The sequence below is a fragment of the Triticum urartu genome, chromosome 3A, assembly GCF_056163025.1.
Source record: "Triticum urartu cultivar PI428250 chromosome 3A, HENAU_Tu73, whole genome shotgun sequence".
Lineage (NCBI taxonomy): Eukaryota > Viridiplantae > Streptophyta > Magnoliopsida > Poales > Poaceae > Triticum > Triticum urartu.
Window position 1 is genome coordinate 131,127,253 of NC_141875.1, and position 15,763 is coordinate 131,143,015.

Genomic DNA, 15,763 nt, shown 5'->3' on the forward strand with positions numbered 1-15,763 from the left:
TGTCGACATATCATAGGCACCTATCTGACCCACTGACGAGCTGACACATGTTTCCTCCGGCCAATGAGAATTTTACACGTGGAAAATCCCCATTGGTCCGGGCTGTTAACGGGTTATCGGATCCAAAACTGGACCCGATAGATTAACGACGACCCGTTACGGTGGATGCCACATGTCGGTTACCCTTGACGAAAGCACTTCCATGACGTGTCATTTATCTTCATGGAAGTGAACACTTCCGTGATGATAATTTTGGTATTGTCATGGAACACTTCTACGACAGCACAGGTATGACTATCTTGATTCTGTCATAAAGTCGTCATGGATGTACATACATGACAGAAAAGGTGACCTACTATGACAAACACGTATCATCACGGAACTGTATATTTTTTGTAGTGTTGGTGCAACACCATCATCATGAGGTTGATCTTGTCCTTGATCTTGTTCACTTGGTTGAGGGTCTTCACTTTGTTCTTCGGAAGCGTGTGGGTCTAGTGTTGGTGATGGCTCCACTTGAGTAGAGCATTGTCCTTCTCCTTCGCCAACAAGGGGTTCCTCAATGGGGAGTATTTGACCAATCCTCATTCTTCTTATGACTTGAGGAGGAATTTCATCACCTACATCACAAAGACCACTTTGCTCCACTTGGGAGTCATTATTTTCATCAAAATCCATGTTACACGTCTCCTCAATGAGTCCGGTGGACTTGTTGAGGACACAGTAAGCATGAGAGTTTGTAGCATAACCAACAAATATGCCCTCTTGAGCTCTAGGTTCAAATTTGGATAAATGAACACCCTTATTGAGAATGATAGACTTACAACCGAACACCCGAAAGTACTTGAGGTTGGGCTTGTTACCGGTAAGTATCTCATATGGAGTCTTGTTCAAGCCTTTGCGGAGGTAGAGCCGATTGGATGCACGACATGCGGTGTTGATGGCTTCGGCCAAAAAGTTGTATGGAGATTTGAATTCCGCCATCATGGTCCTTGTCGCGTCCATCAACGTCCAGTTCTTCCTCTCCGCCACACCATTTGTTAAGGGGTATAGGGTGCGGCATATTGGTGCTTGATCCCCTCGTCACTAAGAAAATCATCCGAGGTATAGTTCTTGATGAGGACATTACTACCTTGGATACGATCAAAAATATTACATACATGCATATTTGTCAGGTGATTTCTAGTGCAAACTATTCAATAATCTATATATGTTATCCAGAACAAAAATACTTCACACACTCTTGTGTTTTTTCTAATTGCAGGTGTATGGGACATTTGTACAATCCACATATGAAGAATAGGGAAAAGGAGAAGTTTAGTTCATGTTCAAAAAGTCCTCTCACGTCACTTTTGGGCCAAAATAAGATAGAGTCCAAGTCTCTCACGTTTTGGATTCAGATTCGGACTGCACAGACATACCTGACTCAAAACGCCAACAACTTTTTCATACGGACTCCGAATTGGCTGATTCTTTTTTTGTTGGAATTTAGATTTCGTGCTCTTTCCAACCCAATTGGACTCACCTTCAAATTCGTCCGGAGCGTTGAGATATCAATGAAACAATCTGACGCTGCAGCAGAATCCGAGTCAAACAACAAGTCCAAAGGTGTTGCATCACCTCCACTTGGGCCCATGAGCCTTGTACGACCTAGGATTAGTTTTAGGCTGCCTTGGGACGTCCTTCCACCTCCTTGGCCGCCACCCCTTGCTCCTATATAAGTAGATCCATCTAGTAGCTTTTTCCTTGGGATTTGTTTAGTTAAAAGTTAGCCATTGCAACTTCGTGTACTTCGTTTGTGTCCAATGACCAGACCAAGACCGCTTTTGGATCCCCACCTTTATCAATACTTCATACATATTCGCAATATTCAGATTTCTTTTATCATATTCTTGCTCATTCTTCGATTGCTTGCAGGAATAGACCTTTGTGGTCAGGTTGATCGTGCTCCGGCGTGGTCAATAACCTCAGGAGATTGGTTTAGCGATTGCTAAGGCGCAATGTCGTGCATGTTTGTAGTCGGATCGTCAAAGTCGACTCCAACAAATCGATAGTTAAAATCTCATCGAAAGATCGGGACCCTCGCCTCTATCAAGTGGTATCAGTTTTCAGGTTGCTCGATGAGAATTTCTAGTTATCCCTAGATTAGATTTATTTTCTTACCTATTGTCCAAGAAAAAGCCAAAAAAAGTTAGATCTATTCATCCTTTATCCAAGCTGTTTGAGCCTTTGCAATTTTCTTTTCATTGCTTGCATAGTTGAATTATCAATTGCATCGTGTCGAGTTGCTGGTCTTAGTGTCTAGTTCGTTTAGAGTTTTGAGTTCTGTACACATTAGTCACGCTGCCACTGCATCATTATCCCTTCTGCTGTTCACCACCCACCCATCAATTTCAACCACGTGCTACCCACCGTTCATTGCCGTAATCATAGTTGAGATTGTGAACATCTTTGCTTGATCCAATCTGCAACTGATCTAGTTTGTTTTGGAAAGAGGGAGAGAGAAAAAAAGACAGAAAAAGAGAGAAAAAAGTAAAAAAAAAGTCAGAGAAAGAAAGAAAGAAAAAGAAAGAAAGTGTGAGGGAAAAAAGAGAGGAACAAACAAAATTCGGATCTATCTAGACTCAATCTCGCAGTTGAATTCGGATTGGAATCTGTTTTGTGCACTGTTTAGTAAAACAGGCACAACTTCCTCATACGAAGTCCGTTTTAGCTTCACGAGTACTCAAATTAAAGCTAGCAACGAGCCGCATCTGAATATTTGCAAAAGCAAGTTCAATATTTGGTGTCTCAAAATCGGCTTCTAAATAGGTCTTTTTGCCCTCCGAAGTTCACACATACAGTTTGTTCTAGTTTTTCAAGCCAGTTTTAGAATTCTTTGACTCATCATATCAATTCAGAATTGTGTGATTCTTTTTGCATTGGAAAGGTTGAGTTAGTAGAATTCTTTGAATAAAGTTATCAGAAAATTGGCTCAAACTTTTCAAGAGGAAAGTTGGAGAGAGAGTTGTTGTATATCCTGCTTGGCAGTTGTTTTTCATCATTATCTTTACTGCTGTTGTGATCTTCACTTATATCTTGCTGTCCAGAGCTACTTAGTATCCTTCATTGATGCTAGTTGTGCTACGCCGTGACCTTATTAGTGTTCTAGGCTCGTGTCTCTAGTCCGGTCTAGCCTAGGACCATCACAGTACCGTCGTTGAGCGTTTATTCAACATTGCATCTTTGAATTGATTATTGTTAATCTTTTGCTTCCATATATAGCCAACCCAGCTCCACATATTTCTACACCATGTATACGTACGTTCCCCTGACAATCGCTTTACACAATCTTCGGAGTTATTTGACACCGTTGGTTGTCTGTCACCACCTGCCGCATGGTAAGAACTTGTAAGATATTGATATTTGCTTTATTGTGAGCACTTTACAACCACATCCTAGTAGTTCATAGGAATATTATTCTCGAATTTTGTTTCTTGTTTCTACTAATCATGACAGGTTCCGGAGATAGAAGTTCTTGGACAACGGTCACATCTTCACCATCACGAGAGTTGGGACAACACACACAAGCACATGATCAAGTTACTCTTTACCATCATTTGAGGGTAGATTTAATCCTGCTATTTATCTAGCTTGGGAGCTTGAAGTAGCACAAGTTTTTAGTCACCATGACTTTTCTGAACTTGAGCGAGTACGAGCTGCCACTAGAGCATTTACTGGTTTTGCTTCTGTTTGGTGGAGTGTGCATTGTAAGAAAAACATTGATAACCAACCCACAACTTGGAAAGATTTGAAAGATGTAATGAGACAACAATTTTCCCCTACTTACTATCGTCGTGAATTGCTTCACAAATTTGAACAACTTAAACATGGCAACAACACTGTTCATGCTTACTACCAAGAGTTCAAATCTTATCTGCATCATTGTGACATAGAAGAATCTAAGGATGATACAATGAATAGATTTTTTGGTGGTTTGAACCCTGATATTCAGGCAAGATTTCAGTATATTCCTCGTTGCATTACTGGTATGTATGTTCATTCTTGTACCTTTGAGGGACAATTACAGGAGGATGCATCTGGTGACTACAACAACTACTATTCCAATTCATGCTCACTACCATCGGTTTATTCCTCCACTGTTGCACCTATTAGAGCAGCCACACCTCAGATTGTGAGTGCGACATCATCTCAAGTGTTTGGTACATTGTCATTGTCCGTACCTACAGTAGCTACGTCTTTGCGACAAGGTAACCGTAAAGATATTGATGATATAACTTCACATGAGAATGATGCATGCCTAATTAACTTAAATACATCATGTGTTGAGTTACCTATTGATTTGAGCACGCCACCTATTTTAGAGAATCATGTTACTGTCATGAATGCATCATGTGATCAAACAACTGAAATACCAACAATTTTGAGTGCGCCCATTCAATTAACTTTTGATGTCAAAGAACCATGTGAACCAGGAAATAAATCAGACTTGGATCAAATACATTTTAAAATAATTGTGCCAATGTTTAATCATTTTGATATGACCTCTAATCTTGGTGATCATTCCGTGTCAAATGAATCATTGCATGTTTTCTTATTTAAGCATGTTGTAGCATCTAAATTTGATGCACGTAAGGTTTATTCACCAATGTTGGGATGGTTTAATGATGAATATTGTCAATCTTTTGATATGAATAAGAGCTTCACTTATATGTGCAAACTGAGTTGCAATATTTTCATGCTTTCTACTTCTGATAATATTTTGTCTTTATATTTTATGATCTATGAAAGTTACTCATGTATACATGTCTCATATGTGCAAAAATCAAGGGAAGTAAAAAAGGATGACATATACATATACACCATGTACACCTTGTCTCTTTTGTTAGCCACATTTCAGATTAAGCAACGCCGAGGACGGCTTTGATTTCAAGAAGGGGAGGATGATGAGGACATGACTACCTTGGGTACGACCAAAAATATTGCATACATGCATATTTGTCAGGTGATTTCTAGTGCAAACTATTCAATAATCTATATATGTTATCCAGAACAAAAATACTTCACACACTTTTGTGTTTTGTCTAATTGCAGGTGTATGGGACATTTGTACAATCCACATATGAAGATAAGGGAAAAGGAGAAGTTTAGGTTATGTTCAAAAAGTCCTCTCACGTCACTTTTGGGCCAAGAGAAGATAGAGTCCAAGTCTCTCATGTTCTAGATTCAGATTCGTACTGCACAGACATACCTGACTCAAAACGCCAACAACTTTTTCATACAGACTCCAAATTGGGTGATTCTTTCTTTGTTGGAATGTAGATTTCGTGCTCTTTCCAACCAAATCGGATTCACCTTCAAATTCACCTGGAGCATTGAGATATCGACGAAACAATCTGACACTGCAGCAGAATCCGAGTCAAACAACACGTCCAAAGGTGTTGCATCACCTCCACTTGGGCCCATGAGCGTTGTACGACCTAGGGTTAGTTTTAGGCTGCCTTGGGACGTCCTTCCACCTCCTTGGCCGCCACCCCTTGCTCCTATATAAGTAGATCCATATAGTAGCTTTTTCCTTAGGATTTTTTTAGTTAAAAGTTAGCCATTGCAACTTCGTGTACTTCGTTTGTGTCCAACGACCAGACCAAGATCGCCTTTGGATCCCCACCTTTATCAATACTTCATACATATTCGCAATATTCAGATTGCTTTTATCATATTCTTGCTCGTTCTTCGATTGCTTGCAGGAATAGACCTTCGTGGTCAGGTTGATCGTGCTCCGGCGTGGTCAATAACCTCAGGAGATTGGTTTAGCGATTGCTAAGGCGCAACATCATGCATGTTTGTAGTTGGATCGTCAAAGTCGACTCCACCAAATCGATAGTTAACATCTCATCGAAAGATCGGGACCCTCGCCTATATTAGTTCTTGAACTCGGTGTCGTTGTCACTTCTAATCATCAATATCTTTGCTTCATGTTGACGTTGAGCTTCATTAGCAAAATTGATGACATTTTTGGGGTCTCACTATTCCTCTTGAAGAAGTATACCCATATGTATATCTTAAGTAGTCATCCACAATCACCAAGCAATACTTTCTTCCACCAAGACTATCAAAGGATGGAGGACCAAAGAGATCCATGTGAAGGAGCTCCAAGGGCCTCTTCCAGTCGATGATTGTTGAGGGTAGGTGAGCCGTCTCATGTAACCTTTCTTCAATACAAGCACTGCACACACAATCTTTAGCAAAAGTCACATTTGTTAGTCCACGGACATGATCCCCTTTTAGGAGACTTTGCAAAGATCTCATATTGACATGGGCTAGTCGGCGATGCCAAAGCCAACCCACATCAACTTTAGCCATTAGGAAAGTCGCGGTCTTAGTGGGTCGCTCCGAAAAGTTCACCACATAGAGACCGTTCTTGACATGTCCAGGGCCACCGTATCGAGATCAAAGAATGTTGCAAAGCTCATAAGTGCAACTTGACGAACGGAAAGTGATACGTCTCCGTCGTATCTACTTTTCCAAACTCATTTTCCCTTGCTTTGGACTCTAATTTGCATGATTTGAATGGAACTAACCTACATTGACGCTGTTTTCAGCAGAATTGCCACGGTGTTATTTTTGTGCAGAAATAAAAGTTCTCGAAATGACCTGAAAGTTCACCGAGATCAGTTTTGGAATAAATAAAAAATACTGGCGAAAGAATCAACCAAAGGGGGCCCACACCCTGGCCACAAGGGTGGTGGCGCGCCCACCCCCCTAGGGCGTGCCCTCTGTCCTTGTGGGCCCCCTAGACCTCCACCGACCTCAACTCCAACTCCATATATTCATGTTTGAGGAGAAAAAACCAGAGAGAAGGATTCATCGCGTTTTATGACACGAAGCCGCTGCCACCTCTTGTTCTTCCTCGGGAGGGCAGATCTGGAGTCTGTTTTGAGCTCCGGAGAGGGGAAATCGTCTCCATCGTCATCATCAACCATCCTCCATCACCAATTTCATGATTCTCACCGCCGTGCGTAAGTAATCCCATCGTAGGCTTGCTGGACGGTGATGGGTAATGTCTACTACGCAACTTTATTCTTGTAGACTCGTGTTGGGCCTCCAAGCACAGAGTTTTGTAGGACAGTAGAAATTTTCCCTCAAGTGGATGACCTAAGGTTTATCAATCCATGGGAGGCATAGGATGAAGATGGTCTCTCTCAAACAACCCTAAAATCAAATACAAGAAATTTCTTGTGTCCCCAACACACCCAATACAATGGCAATTTGTATAGGTGCACTAGTTAGGTGAAGAGATGGTGATAAAAGTGTAATATGGATGGTAGAAATATATTTTTATAATCTGAAAATAAAAAAACAGCAAGGTAGCCAATGATGAAAGTGAGCACAGACGGTATTGCAATGCTTGAAAATGAGGCCTAGGGTCCGTACTTTCGCTAGTGCAATCTTCCAACAATGCTAGTATAATTGGATAATATAACCATCCCTCAACGTGCGATGAAGAATCACTCCAAAGTTCCTATCTAGCGGAGAACATAAGAAGAAATAGTTTGTAGGGTATGAAACCACCTCGAAGCTATTCTTTTCGATCGATCTATCCAAGAGTTTGTACTAAAATAACACCAAATAATTTCAGATTCATAATACTCAATCCAACAGAAAGAACCTCAAAGAGTGCACCAAGATTTCTACCGGAGAAATAAAGGCAAGAACGTGCATCAACCCCTATGCGTAGATTACCCCAATGTCACCTCAGGAATCCGCAAGTTGAGTGCCAAAATATATATCAAGTGAATCAAAATAATACCCCATTTTCACCACGGGTATTCATATGCAAGACATATATCAAGTGCTCTCAAATCCATAAAAGTATTCAATCCGATAAAACGAAATCTCAAAGGGAAAACTCAATTCATCACAACAAGATAGAGAGGGGGAAACACCACATGATCCAACTATATTAACAAAGCCCACGATACATCAAGATCGTGACATCTCAAGAACACGAGAGAGAGAGAGATTAAACACATAGCTACTGGTACAAACCCTGAGCCCCGAGGGTGGACTACTCCCTCCTCATCGTGGTGGCCGCCAGGATGATGAAGATGGCCACCGGTGATGATTCCCCCCCTGAGGCAGGGTGCCGGAATGGGGTCTAGATTGGTTTCTCATGGCTACAGAGCCTTGTGGCGGCAGAGTTTCTAATCTAGGGTTACCCCCGAGGGTTTTGGAATATTTGGCAATTTATAGGGCGAGGGGGTGCGGGAGGCCATCGAGGTGGGCACAACCCACCTGGGCGCGCCTAGGCCCCCAGGCGCGCCCTGGTGGGTTGTGCCCCCCTCGGGGCACCCCCAGGTGCTGCTCTGGCCCATTGGACGTCTTCTGGTCCATAAAAAATCCACAAAAAGTTTCATGGTGTTTGGACTCCATTTGATATTGATTTCCTGCGATGTAAAAAAGCAAAAAACAGCAACTGGCACTGGGTCAATAGGTTAGTCCCAAAAAATGATATAAAGTTGCTATAAAATGATTGTAAAAACATCCAAGAAAGATAATATATTAGCATGAATACTTCATAAATTATAGATACGTTGGAGACATATCAATGGGTTGGATGAGATTTACCATGTAATCGGGTCATTTTTGTTAGGGTTTGATCCCTAGTATCCACTATGTTCTAAGATTGATGTTGCTATGACTTTGCTATGCCTAATGCTTGTCACTAGGGCCCGAGTGCCATGATTTCAGATCTGAACCTATTATGTTTTCATGAATATATTTGTGTTCTTGATCCTATCTTGCAAGTTATAGTCACCTACTACGTGTTATTATCCGGCAACCCTGGAGTGACAATAGTCGGGACACTTCCCGGTGATGATCGTAGTTTGAGGAGTTCATGTATTCACTAAGTGCTAATGCTTTGGTCCGGTAATCTATTAAAAGGAGGCTTTAATATCCCTTAGTTTCCAATAGGACCCCACTGCCACGGGAGGGTAGGACAAAAGATGCCATGCAAGTTCTTTTCCATAAGCACGTATGTCTATATTCAGAATACATGCCTACCTTATATTGATGAATTGGAGCTAGTTCTGTGTCACCCTATGTTATAACTGTTGCATGATGAATGCCATCTGACATAATTATCCATCATTGATCTATTGCCTACGATCTTGTTTCATATTGATCTTTGCTCCATTACTTTTCCTTTGCCACTGTTACGATTGCTACAAAACTGCTACTATTACTTCTGCCACGGTTACCGTTACTTCCATATTGCTTTGCTACTAAACGCTTTGTCGCAGATATTAAGTCTTTGAGGTGTGGTTGAATTGACAACTCAGCTGCTAATACTTCAGAATATTCTTTGGTTCCCTTTGTGTCGAATCAATAAATTTGGGTTGAATACTCTACCCTCAAAAATTGTTGCGATCCCCTATACTTGTGGTTTATCAAGACCTTTTTCTGGCACCAATGCCGGGGAGCATAGCTCTATTCTTTGAGTCACTTGGGATTTATATCTGTTGATCACTATGAGGAATCTGAAAGACAACAAAACCAAGATTTATCCCTCAACTACGAGGGGAGGTAAGGAACTGCCATCTAGCTTTGCACTTGATTCTCCTTCTGTTTTGAGTAAACTTGTGACACCTACACCTGCTATAGATTTTGATATGTTGCATGATATTGATGATGCCACTTCTGCTATGCATGATGCTTATGATGAAACTACTTCTTTTCTTGATGAAACTGTGCCACTAGGTAAATTTCTTGATGAACAACTTGCTAGGGTTAGAGAGAATGAAATTATTGAAACTGATGATATTATTGAAATTGAAGATTATGATTCTCCCCCTAGATATGAATTGCCTATTGTAACTGAGGGTTATGTTATGGATGAAGAAACTGCTAGAGACTTCTTTGCTTACCATGATAGAGAAGATCTTTAAAAATTGTTAGCTAAGCTGGAAGAAAAATCTTTGAATGCTAGAATGAAATATGATCCCACTTTTGCTACTTCACCTATCTTTGTTACTGATAAGGATTATGAATTCTCCAGCGATCCTGAGTTAATCACTTTGGTTGAATCTGATCCTTTCTATGGTTATGAATCTGAAACTCTTGTGGCACATCTTACTAAATTAAATGATATAGCCACCCTATTTGCTCCTGAGGAAAAAATTTGCTATTAGTATATTCTTAAGTTGTTTCCTTTCTCGTTAATGGGTGATGCTAAGTTATGGTTTAATTCTCTTGCTCCTGGTTGTGTGCGTAGTCCCCAGGATATGATTTACTACTTCTCTGCAAAATATTTCCCCGCTCATAAGAAACAAGATGCTATAAAGGAAATATTTAACTTCATGCAAATTGAAGAAGGGAGTCTCCCACAAGCCTGGGGGAGGCTTCTCCAATTACTTAATGCTTTGCCAGATCATCCTCTCAAGAAAAATGAAATACTTGATATATTTTATAATGGACTAACCGATGCTTCCAGAGACCACCTGGATAGTTGTGTTGGTTGTGTTTCCAGGGAAAGAACTGTTGAGCAAGCTGAATTGCTATTGAATTATATTTTGAGTAATGATAATGATTGGACACTTCCTGACCAACTCCTAAGCCAACTCCGAAGAAAAGGGGTATTCTATTTCTCAGTCTTGAAGATATGCAAGAGGCAAAGAAATCTATGAAAGAAAAAGGTATTAAAGCTGAAGATGTTAAGAATTTACCGCCTATTGAGGAAATACATGGTCTTGATAACCCGAGATAGGTAGTAGAGGTAAACTCTCTCCATAGATTTGATGAAGGTGATATTCCTCATAATAAGTCTGCTAGTCAATGCTTGGATGAGTTTGATAATTTTATTGTTAAACAAGAAAATTGCAATGCTTATGTTAGTAGTCAATTGAAACGAAATGCTTACATGCTTGACCACTTGGGTGATTATATGAGTAGAACCGTTAATGATCTTAAGCTTATCAGTAAACATGCTTCCATGGTTACAACTCAAGTAGAGCAAGTACTTAAGGCACATGATGAATTGCTTAATGAGTTGAATAGTAAGAATAATGATAATGATGTTAGGGTTATGACTAGAGGTAGTAAAATGACCCAGGAACCTTTGTATCCTAAGGGCCATCCTAAGAGAGTTGAGCAAGATTCTCAGGGAATAAATACTGATGCACCTAGTCCTTCTAATAAAACTAAAAAGAAAACTGATAGGACTTTGCATGCTTCTAGTGAAGCTGTTATAGATACACCTGAGAATCTCAATGATATTTCTATTTCTGATGCTGAGACACAATCTGGTGATGAACATGAACCTAGTGATAATGTTAATAATGATGTTCATGTTGATGCTCAACCTAGTAATGATAATGATGTAGATATTGAACCTGCTGTTGATCTTGATAACCCACAATCAAAGAATCAACGTTATGATAAGATAGATTTCGTTGCTAGGAAGCATGGTAAAGAAAGAGAACCATGGGTTCAGAAACCCATGCCCTTTCCCCCTAAACCATCCAAGAAGAAGGGATGATGAGGATTTTGAGCGCTTTGCTGAAATGATTAGACCTATCTTTTTGCGTATGCGTTTGACTGATATACTTAAAATGCCTCCCTATGCTAAGTATATGAAAGATATTGTTACTAATAAAACAAAGATACCAGAAGATGAAATTTCCACCATGCTTGCTAATTATACTTTTAAGGGTGGAATACCAAAGAAACTAGGACCAGGAGTACCAACTATACCATGCTCCATTAAAAGAAACTATGTTAAAACTGCTTTATGTGATCTTGGAGCTGGTGTTGGTGTTATGCCTTTCTCTTTGTATCATAGACTCGAATTGAATAAGTTGACACCTACTGAAATCTCTTTGCAGATGGCTGATAAATCAACTGCTATACCCATAGGTATTTGTGAGGATGTGCCTGTTGTGGTTGCAAATGTTACTATCTTAATGGACTTTGTTATTCTCGATATTCTCGAGGACGACAGTATGTCGATCATCCTTGGTAGACCCTTATTGAACACTGCAGGGGCTGTTATTGATTGCAACAAAGGCAATGTCACTTTTCATGCTAATGGTAATGAGCATACGGTACACTTCCCGAAGAAACAACCTCAAGTTCATAATATCAATTCTATTGGAAAATTTTCAACTATCACTATTGGAGGTTTTGAATTCCCTCTTCCTACTGTCAAAAAGAGATATGATATTCTTATTATTGGGGACGTGCATATCCCTGTTGAGGTAACCTAGTGTTATTCGAAAATTCTTCGGTTTCATGTCATTTGGAAGAAGTTTGTTAATAAGACTTGATCAACCTTGTTAATGGATTCCTTTTGATGAGCATGAGATGTGCGAATTTAGAAGGCACAACTCTCTTTACCCACTTTTTACTTTCTGTTATTTAGATTAAATAAAGCAAAAATAGTATTTTCTGTCTGTTTTCTGAATTATCCGTGCAATAAAAAATGTCCCAAAAATAAAAGTTCTCCAAATGCCCTGAAAAATTAGTATGATTTTTTATAGAATATTTGTGAATTTCTGGCACTGAGAACACACTAGGGGGCCTCACCAGTGGGCCACGAGGGTGGAGGGCGCGCCCTACCCCCTAGGCGTGCCCCTGTCTTGTGGGTCCCATGTGGGTCACCTCCACTTATTCCAGCACCCATCCACTTCGTCTTCCTCTAGAAAAAATCATCCCATAGCTCAAACCCGTGTTCTTGCTCATTTTGCTGCCATTTTCGATCTCCTTGCTCAAAGCTCCAATCGCAAAACTGCTTTGGGCGATTGTTCTTCGGTATGTTACTCCTCCAATGGTCCAATTAGTTTTTGTTTTAGAGCTTTATTTATTACAATTTTTTGTTGCTGTGGTGACCTTGTTCTTGAGCTTGCATGTCAAACTTATATGGTCCCAAGTAGTTTTGATGCATGATATAGCCTCTAGGCACTTGTAAGAGTAGTTGCTATTAATCTTGTTGAGTTTGGTTCACTTTTATTTTGAGTACTAAAAATTTCATAAATTTTCAGATGAAGAAAATGATGAGGAGGTTGTTGAGAGGTTCCTCGAGCTGTGTTTTGAAGGAAAAGGAAAATGAGGGGAAGGAGAAGCCCAAGTACGATCTTCCTCGCTCTGCGGAGATTCGGCCGTGTGAATCGCCATGTGATGCATTCTTACAAGCGGTTGGAATTTATGAGGATTTCTATTATTTGGCTGGGAACACAGGCATCACCGACTTCGTCCACGACCAGTGTGATCAGTACCTCCTACTCACTAATATTTCGTGCAAAATTTTCATTTTCATGCTAGTAGATCACCACCCATGGTAGACTTTTACTTATATGATGAGTGCAAGGAAATGATGCTTTATGACTTTTGTGAGGTTTGTAAATTACCTTATGAGGGTAGCGTCGAGGAACCACGTCCTAGTGATGTGGAAGATTTTAGTGATGAAGTCATCGTAGGGGAAAGGAGAAGGGTGTCAGAATCGAGAGTGGCTAGTTTACATTTCCCTGTTTTGCGCTACTACTCATTATTTGTTGGGAGATGTTTAATTGGTCATGGGGAGAGTGGGGGCCTTAGTGCTCCTGACCTTGCCATTTTGCGCCATGCTTTACTTCGTGATAAAACTTTCAGTTCGGGCTCTATGGTTGCTAAATGGTTGAATTCAAACCGTACAAAGGGTCCTATTTTCGGAGGCATCTTTGCCTCCCACCTTGCTAGACGCTTCGAGATACCCATTAGGCACAATGAGAAAGAGGAGAAACTACTACCCACTATATAGTTAGATTATGACAGCATGATAGCACATAAGTTTATTTGCTATGGTGAGGAAAAGAGACTTATTTATAACTTGATATTTAGCAAGGATACTTTTCAGATTATTACCTTGCCTGCACCTACTTTGTTCGATACTTATTTAGGTAGGTACTTCATTTTACCCACGGACATTCATGCATACTGGGAGGGGACACGATCCCTAGTTCCTGAGCCAGAGCCATCACCTGATCCATATCAGGAGTCTGTTTATCAGTGGGAGCCACAGGGGCTCACCAACTAGTGGAACCCCCAGGATCCTCCTCAGTACACCGGAGAGGGTTAGTTTGATCCATGGGCGTAGACCAACTTAGGCAAAAACCAAAGCTTGGGGGTACGTATTTCTCACCGACATTACATTCATGTTCACACACTCATTCCAGTTGCCAGTGTTCATACTTTTCCATTGTATTATCCATATTAGTTTATTTTCTTTTTCTCGCTTTCTTCTTGTGTGTTTGAAAAACCTTAAGAAAAACCAAAAAATTAGTTGTAGTTAGTTTACTTTCTATGCATGTTTAGTAGTAGTATTAAAAGAAAACTCAAAAAGATTTTTCGTTCTTATTTTGCTTGTTAGGAGCTTTCCCGTGTAAATAGTTTTTCTCGTTCTTGTTTTACTTTCTTCAGAAAAACAAAAAACTCCAAAAACTTTTTAGTGTGATTCTTTGAAATTCGTTTCTTTTCTTTGGGGGTCGAGAGGAGAAGACCATGATGGAAATGTTGAGTGGCTCTCATATGCATTACCGTTGATCTAGCAAAGAGCCCATATTACCTTGTCTTCTCATTTGAATAATTTATTGCAGATTCCAGCTTAGTCCAATGCATGTGCACTATTATTATTATCCACACCGTTCGGTCGTGCAAGTGAAAGACAATAATGACGATATATGATGAAATGATTGAGATGAGGAAAAGCTGGTATGAACTCCACCTATCTTGTTTTTGTAAATATGATTAGTTCAACATTCCTGATTCAGCAATTTATGAATGAAACATGTTTGCAATGACAATTAGAGATTATAGTTACACATGCCATGCTTAATTAGCTAGGAGTTTATAATGGTTTACCTTGCATGCCAACATGCTTTGAAAATGTTTGTGATGTAGTATGATAGGATGGTATCCTCCCTTGAATGATTCAAGTGGCTTGACTTGGCACATGTTCACGCATGTAGTTGAAATAAAATCAACATAGCATCCATGATATTTATGTTCATGGTGATTTATATCCCACTCATGCTTGCATTCAATGTTGGTTAATCTCAATACATGTTTATGACTGTTGTTGCTCTCTAGTTGGTCACTTCCCAGTCTTTTCCTAGCCTTCACTTGCACTAAGCGGGAATTCCACTTGTGCATCCACTTCCATAAACCCAAAGTTGTTCCATATGAGTCCACCATACCTTCCTATATGCGGTATTTACATGCCGTTCCGAGTAAATTTGCATGTGCCAAACTCTAAACCTTCGAATGATAATCTGTTTTGTATGCTCGAATCACTCATGTACCAACTAGGGCTATCAATATCTTCCATGCTAGGTGGGTTATTCTCACGATGAGTGGACTCCGCTCATCATTCACGAGAAAATGGCTGGTAACTGGGATGCCCAGTCCCATGCTCAAATCAAATCAAAATAATTGCAAACAAAACTCCCCCAGGACTGTTGTTAGTTGGACAGTACCCGTTGTTTCGGACCAGCCGTGGAGTGTGCTTGTTGGTGGTGGGGGAGTATAAACTTTACCATTCTGTTTGCGAACCGCCTATAATGTATCTAGTATGAAAGATACTGAGATCTCTTGGTTGTTATGTTGACAATGAAAGTATGCTATTCAAAATATTATTTATCTCTGTTTCAAAACTCAAGCTCTGGCACCTCTGCAAATCCCTGCTTCCCTCTGCGAAGGGCCTATCTATTTACTTTTATTGTTGAGTCAT